Genomic DNA, 17,834 nt, shown 5'->3' with positions numbered 1-17,834 from the left:
GTGACCCTATAGGACAGAGTAGAACTGCCCTGTAGGGTTTCCAAAGAGTGACTGGTGGATTTGAACTGCTTACCTTTTGGTTAGCATCCATAGCTTTCAACCACTTCATCACCAGGGCTACAATAGGGAGTAATAATATAGCTGTGATAGACTTTATTTTCTGTGATATTAAGCAACATATTTACTTTTCCTAGGCCTCAAAATCTTCACCTATAAAATCATTCTAATATGTTCCATGAAAAAACTGTTTGCAAAGTATCTATTTCATAGTAAATAATTAATAAATTTTATTTCCTTTCCCTTTTGATGATTTTCAGTGGGAATCTCCCAGTCTCATTAGGTACAAGCTGGCTTCATTCTACTAAGAGTCATCCATTGATATCCAAAGGAATGAGAACTAGGTTTCCCTAAGTTCTTTCCCCTTCTACCTTTGCATCCAGAATGACAATATATGCATCCAACAAACCCAGTTGCAAACAGGAAATAGGAACAATCATGGCAGGTAGATGGTATGTATTTGTTTCATTGTTTTCAACTCTGCTATAGAAACTCAGAATTCAACACTATTTTGCCATTACGCCTACATTCCTATCTGTACCCTTCAGATTTGTGTTTCAGAAAATGTCACAATGCTTCATGTTGTAATTGAAATAATGTAGGAGACTTGTAACCCACCAAACTTCAGGGCTAGCTGAGTTAGTGAGTTAGCAGCTACATGATTTTGGACCCCAGGGCCCAGTTATTTAATATCAGTGGTGTCTTAGGCTGGGTTCTCTAGAGAAGCAAAACTAGTGAACCATATAAATATATATAGGGAGAGAGATTTATATCAAGGAAATGACTCACACAGTTGTGCAGACTTGAAAGTCCCAAGTCCATCGGTCAGGCTGAAGGCTTCTCCTGACTCACATAACTGCAGGAGCTGGCAAACCCAAGATCAGCAGGTCAGAGAGCAGGCCTCTGGCTCACAGGCTGTGGAGGCTGACAAATCCCAAGATTGGCAAGTAAACTGCTAGCACAGGTCCTAAGAAGTGGAGATCAGGTGAACAGGAGCCAGGTACAGAATCCAAAGTGAGGAAAGCTCACCAGCTTTTCCAGAAAGTCCACCTATATTGAATGCAGGCCACATCCCCAAGGAAACTCCCTTTAAACTGATTGGCTGCTTATAACAGATTTCCTCATGGAGGTGATTACATTATATCAGATCTCATCAAGAAGGTGATTATATCATTATACAACTGCCAAATTACATCAAAACTGCTAAACCACTGAGAATCATAGCCTAACCCCATTAACACACAGCCTTAACCATCACAGTGGATCTGTTCTCTAATCAAGCAAACACAATCTGCAACTATTAGAAGGTCTCAATTCTTTATCTTCCAGGCCTCTGTGATAGTTAGAGAGTCTTCTAAATAATCTGTTTAATTTTCTGCCTCCCATACCAGACTCTCAGGAATGGTAATGATTCACCCTTGTAGCCTAATCATTTAGCATAGCGTATGACAGATGCAGCTGAATAAATAACCCCATCCCTTAGGGTTTCCTACTGCTGATTCCACCAGCAAGTATGAAAGCAACTTGTGAGCTGGTCCAGAGAAACTTCCAGGTGCCACTTCCAGAGCTTCTCCCTCTAGAAGCCAGTATCGGATTGCAACATAGAAATATGCTGGATTTGATATTATCATACATATTGATGAATAGAGGTATAGCAATCATGTCAAAATATTTTTAAGCTTATTATCTTGTCCTGAATTTCTCTTTCCTTTTTATCTCTATAAACCCACCCAAAGCATGTTATAAAATAATTTATTGCTAGAAACCTCTATAAAGAAAACTTTCTGAGGAAAGGCTGAGGAAATTTAAAACTTATGGACTGGAAGACTCAATAATAAAAAAAAATTTATTTTCATAATTATATTTATAGATTAAATGGCGTTTCAGTGAGTATACTAATAGACATTGTATGTGTCTGGGTGGGGGCAGGGACATTGGCAAGTTGATATGAATATTTATATGGCATTGTAATGGACTAACATTGGCCAAACCATTCCTGAAGAACAACAAGGTGGAAGAACTCACTCTACCGCATAACAAATTGTTAACCAAACTACAGACACTCACGGTGTAATATTGGTTTAAGGATAGACAAATAGACTGTTGGATTAGAATAAGTCTCCAGAAGCACTTGAATGCATATGTGGACACTTGGCCTATAGCAAATATAGAATTGTATAACAGTAAGAAAAAACATGTTTTCAATGGAACTGAGACAATTAGATAGCTATATGGAATGAAAATGAAACTTAACTGTTCCTTTATACAAAGGCACAAAACTATTCTAGGTGGATTGTAGAGACAAAGGTGAAAAACAAACAAACAAAGTGGCTTTAGAAAGTAACAGGAAAAAAAATTTTTGTAAACTTTGGGAAGGCAAAAATTTCTTAAGTAGGATAAAAACAGCATAACTTATAAAGGAAACAATTGATGAATAAGATTACATTAGCGATAAAAGATTCCATAGAAAAATCCAGATCAAAGAAGGGAAATGCAGAACAGAATTTCAAGTTCTGATGCAATCCAGACTATCTGGAGCCATTGAGGCTGAGTAAACCCCCAAAACTATTACCCTGTGATAATCTTTAAACCTTAAACCAAAAATATCTCCTAAAGTCTTTTTTAAACCAAACAATACTTAAGCTTAATTAGTAAAGAATGTCTGTTTTGAGCATTGTGCTCTTTTAAGAGCTATCTATATCTATATTGTCATATAAATATAGAACTATATCTATATGGGATCAAATTAACAATAGTGACTCAAAAGATTAGAGAGGAAACTTAGGGGCCAGTGAGTTTATGTTAATGGGAAAGGAACAACTCAGAAAAGGAGAGTGAGAATGGTTACACAACTTGAAGAATGTAATCAATGTCACTGAATTGTACATGTAGAATTGTTGAATTAGTATATGTTCTGCTGTGTAAATTCTCAAAACGACAAAAACTGAATAAAATAAATTTTACAAATATATAAACCTTTGTTTACCAATAGACACAAATAAGGGAGATAAAAAACAAGTTAGATATTTGCAACATATATACCAAACAGAGGACTGGGATCCAGGATATATATAGTAATCAAAAACAACAACAATAAAACAGACAATGCAATTAGAAAATAGGCAAGAGAAGTGGCATTTCATAAGAAAGGGTATCCAAATAGCCATTGAAAATAATTTTTAAAAATTTTGCTTCACCTCTTTAGTAATGAAGGACATTGAAATTAAGATCACAATATAATGACATGTCATGCTCATCAGGCAGCTAAGAAAACAACAAAACAAAACAAAACATAACATCCTAACAGTATTGTTTGGTGAGTAGGTGAGAATATAAATCTGTACAAGGACTTTGGATAACAGTTGGATATTATCTACTAATTTTGAACATACCAATACTGGATCTCCTATGATCCAGTATTTCCAAACTTAAGTATTTACCAAAGTGAAATGCATGCATATCTGTATCAAGAGAAGTATGTAATAATGTTCATAGAAGCATTATTTGTATTAGTCAAAAAACAAAAACAACAACTTGGAAATAATTCAAATGTACATCAACAGTAGATTTTAAATATTGATCAGTGCATTCATAAATAGAATAGTACATAGCAATGAAAACCAATGAACTAGAGAGTCACACAATAACATAGATGATAATTTTGAGTGAAAGAAGCCAGACACAAATCAAAGCATGCTGAGCTATTTAAATGACGTGAACTTCAAAACAGGCCAAGGTGTTACACATGAGGTAATGGTTACCTGTGGGAGGGGCACGAACAGTTCTTTTTCTTGACCTAGGTGGTGGTTTTAAAAATATTTGTTTCACCTTAATTGCTGAGCTGAATATTTATACTTTGTATGAGTGCTGTCTTTTAAAAAATAAAAGGTTCAAAATAAGTGCAAAGCTTGTATGGAAGTGTTCACTGTGGTGGGGAATGGTTGGGAGGCTGGTAAGAATTCTACTTGGTCTTGAGTCAGGAGCTGGTGCAAAAAGGAAGAGAATTGTGAGCCCCAAGATTTCAGAAAACAAAACACATGTGGGAATTTTTACACTAGCATTAACAGACTGACTGTTCATTCAGTCTCTCTGCCTTCAGACATCTCTGAATTCAGAGTGACTGAACCAGAAGGAACCTTCAAGGCCATTCTTCTCAAGACTCATGTAAAAGCTCAGCTTTGTCTATGATAGCCATGTCATAAAATTATCTAGTCTTTGCTTCATTCTCTCTGGGAAGTAGTAAGTCCTACTTCCTAATTTCTCTCTTCTGAAATATTCTCATTTTTTCTTTTACTTCTTCATATTTGTTCATCATTCCATGTCATGCCAAGGTCTCTCCATGAAGCATTCCCTGTCTGCTCCAGCATAGTTTTCACTTTCTATTTCTCATCTTTAATGTCTTATAGTATTTGTCTGTACCACTATGCGTGAATCTATGTAGGTAGTTTTTGTGTAAATTTTGGCACTGTAACATTTACATATCTATTCTTATTCCCTCAAAGGGATTGAAAGCTTTCCAAAGATGTGAGCCTTTCCTTATGTTTCTCCTGTCTCACCTATTTCACTTTGTATAGTAGTGAGCAGATACTCAGTAAAAATGTGCTTAAAGATTTATTGATTGAGAAATGCCTTTGGATTCCAGATAATTAACTAGAATTGAACTTGCAATTTAGTCTTCCTTATATAGGCAAAAAATCATACTCAGTAAATTTTTTTGTTTACATGTATTTTGTTGTATTTCCTTTTCCTCTAATAATGTAGTACTAAGTTCTGATCAGGCTGCTTTGATAGAAAAGTGTACTGGGGGTTAAAAAATAATTTTCAAATCTGGTTTTATTCTGCTTATTACAGAGTACTTTTTTCAATGTCATTATCTGGTTTAAAAATTCTTCATAAATACTGCCTATTTTCAGAAATCCAGTAAGCATATTTAAGGTAATATATTCTCTCCTTTGCTCCTGCCAAGTCTCCTATAAATAGGAAACTCAGAATATTTCTGCCTATTTTCTGTTCTTGTGCTTTCCACTAGCAAACTTCTACTGTAAGAGTAGATTATTTTTCTTTAGTGTTGGCATTTGGAGTTGAGTCAGCATAATTATTCTGAATCTCCCCATCCCCAATAACCCTTCCTTTAAAAAGCTGTTCTAGTCAATCTGGACTATACCTTCCAACCCTAATGTGCCAATCTTGGTCCCAGAGCTTGGCGGGAGGGGGAGGATGGCCCAGCTTCAGCCTATACTGGAGTCAGTCCTCCAAGGCCATGAGCAGGCTGACTAGACTCCCTGTTCTTCTTGGAAATCCCACTTTGGGGTCTTTTTCTGCCAGTGGATGGCACACAACAACAGTGAAGTTTGGGCCAAACCCCCAGCCCCCCAAACAAAAAAACAAAACAAAACAAAATCATTGCCTTGTAGTCAATTCTGACTCATAGCAACCCTGTAGGGCAGAGTTGGGCTGTAGTCTTTACAGAAGCAGACTACCATATCTTTCTGCCATGGAGCAGTTGGCTGCTTTCGAACCACTGACCTTTGGGTTAGCAGCCAAGTGCTTAACCACCAGGGCTCCTGAGGTCTGGGTCAACATCCTTTAATTATTGTGTTGCATGTTCTTTGTTTTCCCCTTCAGATCCATACTTTACCTCCTCTGTGCACCAAAGGCTGATCTTTATGTGTTGTATCCACCAAGCTCCCTTGCACTGTGGCCTCCAGTTGGACACTAGGAGGAGACTGGATGGTGGAAGAGGGAGAGTTTGGCAAATTTTTTTCACTGGTAACCTCCCTGCCAGCATGCCTTTATTTGATGCTTAGGGTTCCAGGACTGATGTTTGTACCTGTTTTACTTAGCTTTTTGGGTCTTTGCTACAGAAGGAAGGTATGGTGCGTCTGTCTAGGGCACCATGTTGGCTCCACCTTTCATTTGATTTCTTGACTGCTGCTTCCATGGACGCTGATTGTGATCCTTGACAATTTCAATATTTTCTCCATTTATAATGATTTTGTTCTCTGTTCCAGTTGTGAGGATTTTTGTTTTACGTTTTGTTGTAAACCATACTCAAGGCTGTGATCTTTGATCTTCATCAGTAACTGTTTCAAGTCCTCTTTGATTTCAGCAAGCAAGATTGTGTCATCTGCATATCACAGGTTTTTAATGAGTCTTCCTCTTATCCTGATGTCATGTTCTTCTTCATATAGTCCAGCTTCTAATATTATGCTCAGCATACAGATTGAATAAGTATGATGAAAGGATAAAACCTTAACACACACCTTTTCCAAGTTTATCTTTTTTTTCTTAGAGGAATTATATGGTACAAATACACACACAGAATATAAATGAAAAAGTTTAGCTGTGTCCATTTTATAATGAGAAACATTATAAAATCAAATGTTTTGATTACTGTGAATACTGTGAATACATTTTAAAGGAGTAAAGACAAATTGTCATCTATGTAGGTAAATGCTTAATATTAAAAATATTTACTAATATATTTTTCCATAGTGGAACTCTCCTCAAACACTATCTTATATGGAGTCCAATACGCAGAGGAACATCTTAATTGGAGTGGATGGGAAAACTTCTTCTTAATCCCAACTCATGAAAAGGAGCAACAACAGTGACTTTTTAGCAGATATCAAGCCTAAATTCAGACATTCTTGTCTGTAGTCAAGGATAAGATAACACGGAGGACTGGTAACTCAGAGCACAGCAATCATTAGCATGAAGTCAATTAAGATATGGGCTCTCCATCATTTGTTGCTTACTAATGCATTGCCCATCCAAAAGGATACATGTTCGTGTGTTCACACTAGGCTACTTCGCCTTCTCCATTGTAATTAATCTTTTCATCAACTTCTTATTCCTCTTAGCACATTCAGGACACAACATATTATCTTCTAGGTCTGGGGATGGGAAAACGCAAGCCTGTAACAGGAAGAGAGAGATCATCCTCCGGGGGTGTCTGGCACCCAGGCCTGACGCTGCCCTCTGTTTCTTTGGGGAGGACTCTGCCATGGACTACACACCATCTGCTGCCAGAGGCTTACAGCAAAAAGCTCTCAGCTGAAGTAGGAAAGCGACATGAATTCACAGCCTTAGGCTAAAGCGCTCTGGAAGAAATTCTTGCCCAGGAGGCCGGTGTGACTTCCTGGGCTGAAGAGACCACTTCAACTATATTCATTACTTCCTGTCTCTCCCTAGTCTTAAAGCTTTCCTCAAGCCTTTCTCTCTTGGTCACCATACTGCGTTTCCTGGAACATGGCTGCACCTTGGCCTCCAACAGTGTGTCAGAAATATCCTGTTTTTGCTCAGGGTAAGCATGTTTCTGCAGCCTCAGATAAATATCTATTTTCTGGCCACGGGTGCTCAAATTCACTTGCTGGCACCAGTTCCACATAGTGTCCCAATGTACCTCACTAACTGGAGGTAAAATGGCCGGCAAAGGAAGGGTTGGTGTTTTATAACTACGTTTTGAGGAAGATGAACGTTATCATTTTTCCTAGGCTTTTTCAGTTTGACCTCTGCTGTTGAGGAAACACTTCGTTCTATTTGATGCTCTTGGTTAGATTCCTCTTTCACTGGAACCAGTGTGATAATCAGACTGTCCTCATCTAACTCCACTCAAAGACATTCTTTTCACTGCTCTCTTAATTTGAGGACGCCATTTCCAGGAACACACAGGGGAAGACAATGTCAGCAATGTTAAGGATACCTAAACTTACTCGTTTTAGCCTTCTTTTTGCCAACTTTAAACCATGCAGTATTCCCTTGTTCTTTTCAAAGAACTACTTCTTGATCTATGTACAGGTTCCACATGAACACAATTGTTATGGAATTCCCATTCTTTGCAACATTATCCATAATTGGTTATGATCCACACTGCCGAATGCCTGTACATAGTCAATAAAACACAGGTAAACTTCTTCCTGGTATTCTCTGCTTTCGTCCAAGATCCATCTGACATCAACAATGATATCCCTGGTTCTACATCATCTTCTGAATCCGGCCAGAATTTCTGGCAGTTCCCTATCGATGTACTGCTGCAACCACTTTTGAATTATCTTCAGTAAAATTTTACTTGTGTGTGATATTAATGATATTGTTCAATAATTTCTGCATTCTGTTGGATCATCTTCCTTCAGAATAGGCACAAATATGGATCTCTTCTAGTTGCTGGCTAGGTATTTGTCTTCCAAATTTCTTGGCATAGATGGGTGAGCATTTCCAGTGTTGCTTCCATTTGTTGAAACATCTCAATTGGTATTCTGTCAATTCTTAGAGCCCTGTTTTTCTCCAATGCCTTCAGTGCTGCTTGAACCTGTTTCTTCAATACCATCTTTTCTTGATTATATGCTACCTCCTAAAATGGTTGAAGGTCGACCAAATCTTTTTTGGTATAGTGATTCTGTATATTCCTTCCATCTTCTTTTGATGCTTCCTGTGTCATTCAATATTTTGCCCATAGACTCCTTCAATATTGCAACTCAAGGCTTAAATTTTTTCAGTTCTTTCAGCTTGAGCAATGCCAAGCATGTTTTTCCCTTTTGGTTTTCTGACTCCAGGTCTTTACTTTTCATTATAATACTTTACTTAGTCTTCTCTAGCTGCCCTTTGAGATCTTCTGTTCAGCTCTTTTACTTTGTCATTTCTTCCATTTGCTGTAGCTACTGTGTGTTCAAGAGTGAGTTTTCAGGGTCTCTTAAGACATCCATTTTGGTCTTTTCTTTCTTCCCTATCTTTCAGTGACTTTTTGCTTTCTCCAGGTATGAAGTCCTTGATGTCATCCCACAATTCGTCTGGTCTTCTGTCATAGAAAGAAGAACCAATCGATCTACTAGCCTTACACTTATTTAAAAAAAGAAAAAGAAAAAAAAAAAACAAGAGGGTGTCTATTTGCCTTTTTATCTCCAGCACATAACTCAGATCTGAGTACACTAAATGCTCACTGTGGAAATTTCATTAAGTGCTTAACTAAGCACTAGGTGAAGATAGTTCTACTATGTTCTAGTGGAAGACATAATTTTATTTCCTTGGACACAATGCTTTTATTTATTTTATTTTTTCTCTTAAAACTACTTTACCACCTTAAGAATTACAAAACAGATCTTGCTCTCAACTGCCATCCCTGTACTTTCAATTACTTGCCATGTCCTATTGATTATGCTTCTGAAGCATCTCACATTTATACACTCCTCTCCATTTCACTGAACTGACTTGGTTAAAGACTTTATAACCAGTTTTCTTAATTTCCTAAAAGCCTCCCAAATAGTCTTCTAGTTGCCCATAATTTTCTCGTTTTAATTATGCTGCCAGAGTAATTTTTTCAAAGTAATGAAGTAATTCTGTCACTCCCCAGATCAAAGTTATTAAGTAGAACCTCATAGTCTTTGGGGAAAAGTCCAAGGTTCTTAGATCTTCAATAAAGTTTGTAACTGAAACGTCAACAATTCTTTCAATACCTGGAATCCTGGCCAAACAGAATTTCTTCTTCTCCACAAATACCTGCATTTGCTTATGCTTTTCTGTGTGGATGGGATTCTCTTACCCACGCCCTTCTACATTCAAGACAATCTCAAATTTCCTATATAACGGAGCCTTCATCATATACCATCCCATTGAAAGTCAGCAGTGCTTTGTCTAAAATAATTTTTATATCCCTCAGTGTTGTCATTTATTTCTTTTTATTAATTTGAATGTACATTTATTACCTTTCAACTGCTCCAGTCTTTAAATATCTTGAAATTATGATTCACTTAAGTGTTGTTACTTTATACAATGTTTTATAAAAAAGATGAGAGCCAAGAAATATAAATTGAGCTAGTTAATGAATGAGTCACTCAAATCATGAAATATTACAAAAATTTAAGATTTTAAAATTTCTACTAATCAGAATTCAAAATAACAATATGAATGGAGAGTATTAGCACATACTGCATGCTGCTCATGGCACAGGCATGGGGCAAGGTGTTATACATCTACTTTTTCATTAGTTTTCACAACCACTATATAGAGTAGGTATAATTATTATCCTGGAAGACAATTTGCACTATATGTTTCATCATAAAGTACAACTGTTTTTGCTTTGACTTGTTTATTGAATTGTTACAGTGAATTTTAAAGAATAACCTTTCTCCAGTGATTCAACCATCAATTTGGGAACTCCCTGAAATCAGAAAGGATTCTTCTCAGCCAGGCAAAGGTAGGATAGGCTCCCAGCCATGAAGGCCTGTGATTTGGCAGGCCTTTGGCCATATTTCAGGCAAACTCTTCTCTAAAAAGTAAAAAATATCCTCTGAAGTCTTCTTAAAACCAAACAATAGTTTAGCTTAACTAGTAAAGAATATCTACCTTGAGCGTTGTGCTCTTTTAAAATTTATCTCCATGGGATCAAATTGACAACAGCAACTGAAAAGATTAGATAGGAACCTTAGGGGGCAGTGTTAATGAGGGAGGAAAAACTCAGAAAAGAAAGGTGGAAAAGATTGCACACTGTGAAGACTGTAATCAATGTCACTAAATTGTACTTTTAAAAACTGTTGAATTGGTGTGTGTTTTGCTGTGAATATTCTCAATAACAACAATGTTGTTGAGTACTTATATTTTTGTCCATTATATATATAGCTTAACCTCACTCATTATAATAGCAATATCAATTACAACTATACTGATAGACTATTTTTCATCTATCAGACTGGAAATAATTCCAAAAGTCAGTGGGGTCACTGGGTGGAGCAAATGCTTAAGCACTCGACTACTAGCCAAAAGGCTGGTAGCTCGAATTCACTCAGAGATGCTTCTGAAGACAAACCTGGCAATCTGCTTTGAAAAGGTCACAGCCATGAAAAATCCTTTAAAAACCTGTTGCTGTCAAGTTGATTCCAACTCATAGCAACTCTACAGGACAGAGTAAAACTGCTCCATAGGGTTTCCAAGGAGCGGCTGGTGGATTCGAACTGCCAACATTTTAGTTAGCAGCCAAGCTCTTAACCACTGCGCCACCAGGAGCAGTTATATTCTGCACACATGGGGTCACTATTTGTCGGAATGACTCGACTGCAACCAACAACAGTATTTCCTATAAAAAATACAGTCAACTCTAGCATAATAACAACAACAAAAGTATTTTATCCTCTCGGTTACTGAGGCTGTGGGGAAACAGGCACTCCAGTATCCTGATGATAGAGTTGTAAATTATTGCTATCTTTATGGCGGGTAATTTGGCAAAATCTATCAAAATTACAAATCCTTAGACCTAGCAATTCTAAATTTGAAAATGTATTCTATAGATATATTCTCACAGGTACAAACGGAATATGTATATAGGTTATTCATAGTAGCTATTTGTTATAGCGAAAGACTGGAAACAAAGCAAATGACTATAACTAGGGGAGCTGTTTAAGTAACTGATGGTGCAGACATACCATGGAAGACAATGCGGCTGAATATAAGAGTGAGTCTGCTCTATGTGTACTGATAGGGAAAGCTATCTACGATTCAGAGATAAGTGAAAAACAGTAAAGTGCTATACTTAATGAAAATAGTGAGGAAAACGAGCACATGTATTGGTATTTGCTTGCATCTGCATAAAGAGACTTTGAAAGGATACACAAGAAACTAATATAAGTAGTTGTCTGGTGGGCCTAGTGCACTGGGTGGATGAGGGATGGGGGGAAGGAGACTTTTCTGCTTATATTTTTTTACATTATTTGAGTTTTGAGCCATATGAATGTATTACTCATTTAAAAATAAATTAACCATAAAACTTAAAAAAATAACAAATCAATCTTTATATGTCTGACAAAGCTGGTTATGAAACTGATGCCTTAGCACGCCAGTAATCTCCTTGCTTTGAAATGATGTATTTTTGCATACAACTGTTCTGTTTTTACATCCTTAATGAAGTACTTATATTTTTGTCCATTATCAATCCTGAGAGGAAGAAGGTAAATACTTAGATTTACTACTGTGTCACTCACTTCTGGAGGCTGACAGAGGAGCGGTCATAGGAGGCAGCCATGCAGTTGGGAGAGCCAAATATTATATCAAAAGTTTTCTTTTTTTTCTGGATTTTATGTGGCAGTGTCTTCAAATTGTGTTCCCATGAAATAATTAATCTAGAATCAATTATTCTACCTAAAAACCTAGCTGGCTAATGACTAGTTTCCTAAAACCTAGCACTTTAAAACACTCAGGAATCTTTTGAGAATGATGAATGTTTTATATTTTTGTTGGTATGCTCTTAACGTTCTAGCTATCTTTGAACACTTTAAGGAAAATTTTAGCTGACTGATTTAAAAAAATCTCTCCTTCATAATGTTATGCTTATGCTTAATATTTATCTGGCAGCAATGTTGTAAGATATCATATTTGTTTACGTTTTACCATTTTGTTTTCAAATTATAAATAATAAAAATAAAAGGAGTGAAGTTCAATAGAGATATGACCCAGCCATCTTACTTATTAATTTTTGCTGTAAAAATGTCAGTGCCCCAGTAAATAATTCCACTGATAATTTAACTAATAAATATTTACGTTGAAAATAATTACAGAGGAAAACAACAAAAAAGGAACTGTACTTTTAGAGAAGACACGTGACAAATTCAGCTTAAAATATTCATATTACTTGTTTTATTTAAAATATTTTATGAGCAAAATATAGAAAAAAATAGTATTTCATAGTCAACAAGAGAACAGTGAAATGATTTCTTGTTCATCCAAATGATGGTTTATTATGAGGCATTAAACTCATCTTTTTAATGGTTATAAAATACTATGAACATTGTACTCAGACTTATTATCATCTACATACCATGGTTCAGAATATATTGTTGTTGTTAGGTGCCATGGAGTCTGTTCCGACTCATTGTGACCCCATGTACAATAGAGGGAAACACTGCATGGTCTTGCACCATGAGAAACATCGTTGTAAATTTTCCTCAGAGAATACAAGACAATCTGGCAGTATGATGAGCTATACAGTCACCTGTGAATGGCAAGAAGGTCATCATAGTGCAGTACAGGAAAATAGAGCTATGAAAAATGAGGCATATGAAAATTGAATCAAAAGAGACAATATGATTTCATATGAGTTCCAAAAGACAACTAAGGCAATTGTGAAAGAAAGTAAGAAAGAGGGACCTGGCCATCAAGAGAGATTTTAGTATTTACCGTAAAGCTACAATCATGAAGACCATGTAAAACTGGCACAGTGATGGTCAGATAGATCAATGGAGCAGAAATAGGGGTTCTAGAAACATCTCCACACACTTGGGGAAAGGTATGTGGTAGAGATGGCTCTCCTCCCACCTCCAGTGCCACCCCTTTATCATCTTCTTTTGTGAACCTTTCCCTTCTTGATCTCTAAATGTCGGACTCTCCGGTCTCAGAGGCGTGGACTTCTTTAGTTCTTTATCTGTAACTACTTTATGAACCTTACAGTTTCACAATTGTAAATTCCATTTCCATGCTAGTGTCTTTCTCTATCACAACTCCGATCTTGCTTTAAAAACAAAAAGAAAAAGAAACCATGCCATTGAGTTAATTTCGACTCTCTGCCTCCTGAAATCCATCTGTCTAGTCTATCTTCATTTAGGTATCTACTAAGGATGTGAAACATATCCCAATAAAATTTCTGATCTCCACCCACAAACGCTTTTCTCATCTCCATATTTTCCTTTCACAATAAAAATGGCCACAGTATTCATACATGTGCTCAAGCCAAATCCAGGAAATTTTCAATTTTCATATTATGGAATGATAAGCAGTGATTAAACTGAATCGATTAAATCAAAGTAATCCACATGCAGAGAGTTTAAATAAATAATTTGTGTTTCAAAAACACAAGGATTTATATGATGTGATACAATATATAGTTTTTAAAATATACTTTCCGTAGTATAGAATGTTTACAAGATTATAAAAATGCAGTAAAATAAGAAAAAAAAAAAACAATTTTGAGTTTGTGATATTCTCTGCAGAGAAAGAAAATTAAGGTGGTATCTGAATGAAATTTCAAAGATATCTATACTTTTGCTTCTCACGAATAACCTGAATTAAAAATGGCAAAATGTTGCTCTGCATTCAGTTCACATGTCTGTTTGCTACTTTTTGTTGCTCTACTTAGCTTTAAGTAATAAATTGTACAATATAAATAAAGAATGAGGCTCAAAGAAAGGAGATCGTCAGAGGTAACCCATTCTCTGGGTCCTCTGAGGTTTTTTGAGAAATGAACTTTGCAGAACTGAAAGGTTTGCTGAGGGCAGACGAATAAACCCAGGATGAGATTGCTTGTTTATGTAACGGTCTGCAATGTTATAAATAATTCATTGAACAAGACCCGGGGAAGAATTGTTCTGAATGCACAATAAAAATTCAGCAAGAAATACTATGCAGGAAAGCACCACACTGGATAAACAAATGTCTGCCATATACATATAAAATATCAAGAGTACTTATGGCAGTGGACAATGTGCTTCAGAGGAAAGTGGGGGCTCCCAGTTAGATAAATGTGCATTTGTACCTTTAGTTTGCCCATGGGTAAGTCATTTTACTGGTGTAGCCCTTAGCGCTTGCATTTAATGAGCGATTTTAAATTCTATTTGAGCACAGGACCTAGATAATAGCAGGTGGTCAATAAATGCTGGGATCTATATAATTTTCTTCATAATTTTTTAAAATGCAGCACCGCACAAAATATATCATGTATTAAATCACATCAGGATACTGTTAGTTAACAGTCTGAAATGACTGTAGGCAATAGCTAATAGACCAATTTGTCTTTCTAAATTTCCTTTTTCTTCTATATGTAACTTATGAGACATACTTGATAGTATACCATCTATCAAATATAGTCATCTAAAATTTGCATTTATTCTTTAGAAATTACCTTTGTAACATGTAGCATTTCTAGGCAGAACTAAGGTAGCATTAGTTCTAAGGTAGCATTCATTACAGGGTATCGTTTAGTTGGTTTTCTCCCTTTGGGCACCACAGCTGTGATGGGCCTGTATTTAGGTAGGTGTTTATCACACTTCTGCTGGTGTTAGGAGGATGACAAAGATTTTTTTTTTGGTATGAAAAAACCCATGATACTGAATGAAAATAATATACATTATTATAGAGCTGATTAAAGAATGCATATATACAATAGTTGCAAAGGCTGTCGAGGTTCTGATATAAACTTCTTGATTAGTATATTAATCAAGACAATTAACACTTGCTAATGTAAAAATAAAAAAAAATCTCAGTATCTTAATACAGCAAAGTTTATTTTTCATTCACCTCACATCTGATGTAGGCTGATGTGGACTGGCAGCTCCAGTGGGTGACTCGGAGATCTAGGCTCCTTCCATTCTGTACAACTGCCATCTTGAACAAGGCTGTGCAAGGGGCGGGGGGCACAGAGGGTGTGGAAGATCACCTGGGGTGGTCTACTTTTACTCTGTTTGCCTTTCCAGACACATTCTCAGCTCATCTCTTCCCTAACTGTCTATGTTACGGGACGCTGCATTCTACCCAAAGTATCATGTGGGCTCCATTCACCTCTGGCTTCTAGCTGAGTTGAGCTAATGGGAGGAAATGAAGAACATCAGGGGGCATAAGAGAGAGTGGTTGGGTTATGCTTTTATTTATACCTACCCAATCCCTCTATTCAAGCGTGATTTTTCAAGGGAAGTTTTAGTTGTATGCTACAGCTACAACCAGGTTGCAGTAGCATTGTCCTCTCCTCTCCTCAGGTCTTGGTAATAATGGTTCCATGCTCATCTTATTTCCTGGATGCTGCCCCATCACCTATTGGTTTTTCATCCTTTCCAACATCTCTGTGAATGTTCCTTCATTAAATTCCCTTCAATTAAACATCTGAGATGCTTTCAATATCCTGCTGGATACCATGGGCTACCTTGCTTTCACCCACATCCTACTAACCAGAATGCATTCAAATGCCCAACCTAGCAAAGAGGCTAGAAATCGTGGTTCCTGTGCTCCCAGGAAGAGGAAGCTAGACTGGTGAGCATTTAGCCAGTGTCTGCCATAATCCACTTTTCAAAAGTATCCTCCTGGAGGCAATGGTGTGATAGTATATTGATAAAAGTTAACTCTTATAAATCTTTTGGTGATCAAACACATTTGAGATGTGTTGAATTAAACAAACTTGAAATGTTTCTAATGTTTTAATCACAGACATGTCAGAACTTTAACGTGCTAATGGACAAGAGTGAATCTCCAAGACTGAAATGGAATCTGCAAAAAGTTCATTTGGGAAATGAATCATGATTCAACTGATAAAACAATAATTCTTCCCTGAGAAACAGTGTTTTAGTTATTTTTCAATAAGCAGCTGGTGGGCCTATCAGTAACTTGGTCTAAGTGAATGTTTTCTGGTTTCATTAAATCAAAATTCTCTTTTGCCAATATTTGCTTAACTTTTTTAAACAGTTTTATTGAGATATAATTCACATACCATACAATTGAAAAGTGTACATTTTATTATATTATATTATATTCACAGGTATTTGCAACTATCACCACAGTCAATTTTAAAATATTTTCATCACCTGGAAAAGAAACACCTTACCTTTAGCTTAGCTATCACCCCCTAGCCATCACCCCCATCAGGCATAAGTAATCACTAATCTACTTGTGTTTCCATAAATTTCCCTACTCTGGACTTTTATATAAATGGAATCATATAATGTGCAGACTTTTGTGACTGGCTTATTTCACTTACCATGTTTTCAGCATTCATCCATTTTGCAGTTATATCAATACTTTAATCCTTTTAATGTCAAAATAATGTTCGGTTGTATAGATAAAACACATGCTGTTTATTCATTTTTCCAGTTATGGACATTTGAGTTTTTGCTTTTTTTAGCGGTTGGCTATTATTAATAATGTTATAAATATCCATGTATAAATTTTTGTGGTCATATGTTTTGATTTCTCTTGATTTTATACTTAGAAGTGAAATTGTTAGGTCATACAGTATCTCTGTATTTACTCTTCTGAGGAACTGAGAGACTGTATTTTGCAATGGCTGTACTATTTTACATTCCCGCCAGCAGTGGATGAGGTTCTGCTTGCACCGCATCTTCACTCATACTTGTGGTTATATGACTTATTAATTCTAACCATCTTAATGGATATGCAGTGGTATCTCACTGTGGTATTGATTTGCATTTCCATGATGACTATTTATAGCAAGCATCTTTTCATGTGCTTATTGACTATGTGTGTATCTTCTTTGGGGAATGAATATTCAGATAAATTGCATATTATTAATTGGGTTACTTTTCCTATTATAAGCTCTCTTTATATATTCTTGGTACAAATTCCTTCTCAGATATATGATTTATAATTATTTTTTCTCATTCTATGGATTATCTCTTTACTTTCTTGATGGTATCCTTTGAAGCACAAAAGTTTTTAATTTTGATGAAGTCCAGTTAATCTATTTTTTTCTTTTGTTGCTTATGCTTTTGTGCCATACTTAAGAATCATTTGTCAAAACCAAAGTCATAAAGATTTATACCTGTGTTTTCTTCTAAGAGTTTTATAGTTTTGGCTTTTACATTTAGGTCTTTGATCCATTTTGAGGTAATTTTGTTATATGGGCCCAGTTTCATTCTTTTGCATTGGAAATCCAGTTCTACCAGCACCATTTGTTAAGAAGACTTCTTACTCCCACTGAATGATCTTGGCACTGTTGTCAAAAATCAGTTAACCTTATTCACTGTTCAGCCTGGGAGTGGACAGCCCCGTAAAACCAAATGAGACTAACGAGGTAC

General features: G+C 36.2%; 1 pseudogene; it reads right to left on the bottom strand.

The window, feature by feature from the left end:
• Positions 1 to 6,864: 6,864 nt before the first annotated feature.
• LOC101345335 (developmental pluripotency-associated protein 2 pseudogene) lies at positions 6,865 to 7,715 on the bottom strand (annotated as a pseudogene).
• Between the last annotated feature and the right edge of the window lie 10,119 nt (positions 7,716 to 17,834).

This window comes from Trichechus manatus, unplaced genomic scaffold, assembly GCF_000243295.1.
Source record: "Trichechus manatus latirostris isolate Lorelei unplaced genomic scaffold, TriManLat1.0 scaffold00247, whole genome shotgun sequence".
Classification (NCBI taxonomy): Eukaryota; Metazoa; Chordata; class Mammalia; order Sirenia; family Trichechidae; genus Trichechus; species Trichechus manatus.
This window is presented reverse-complemented; position numbering and strand designations above follow the sequence as displayed.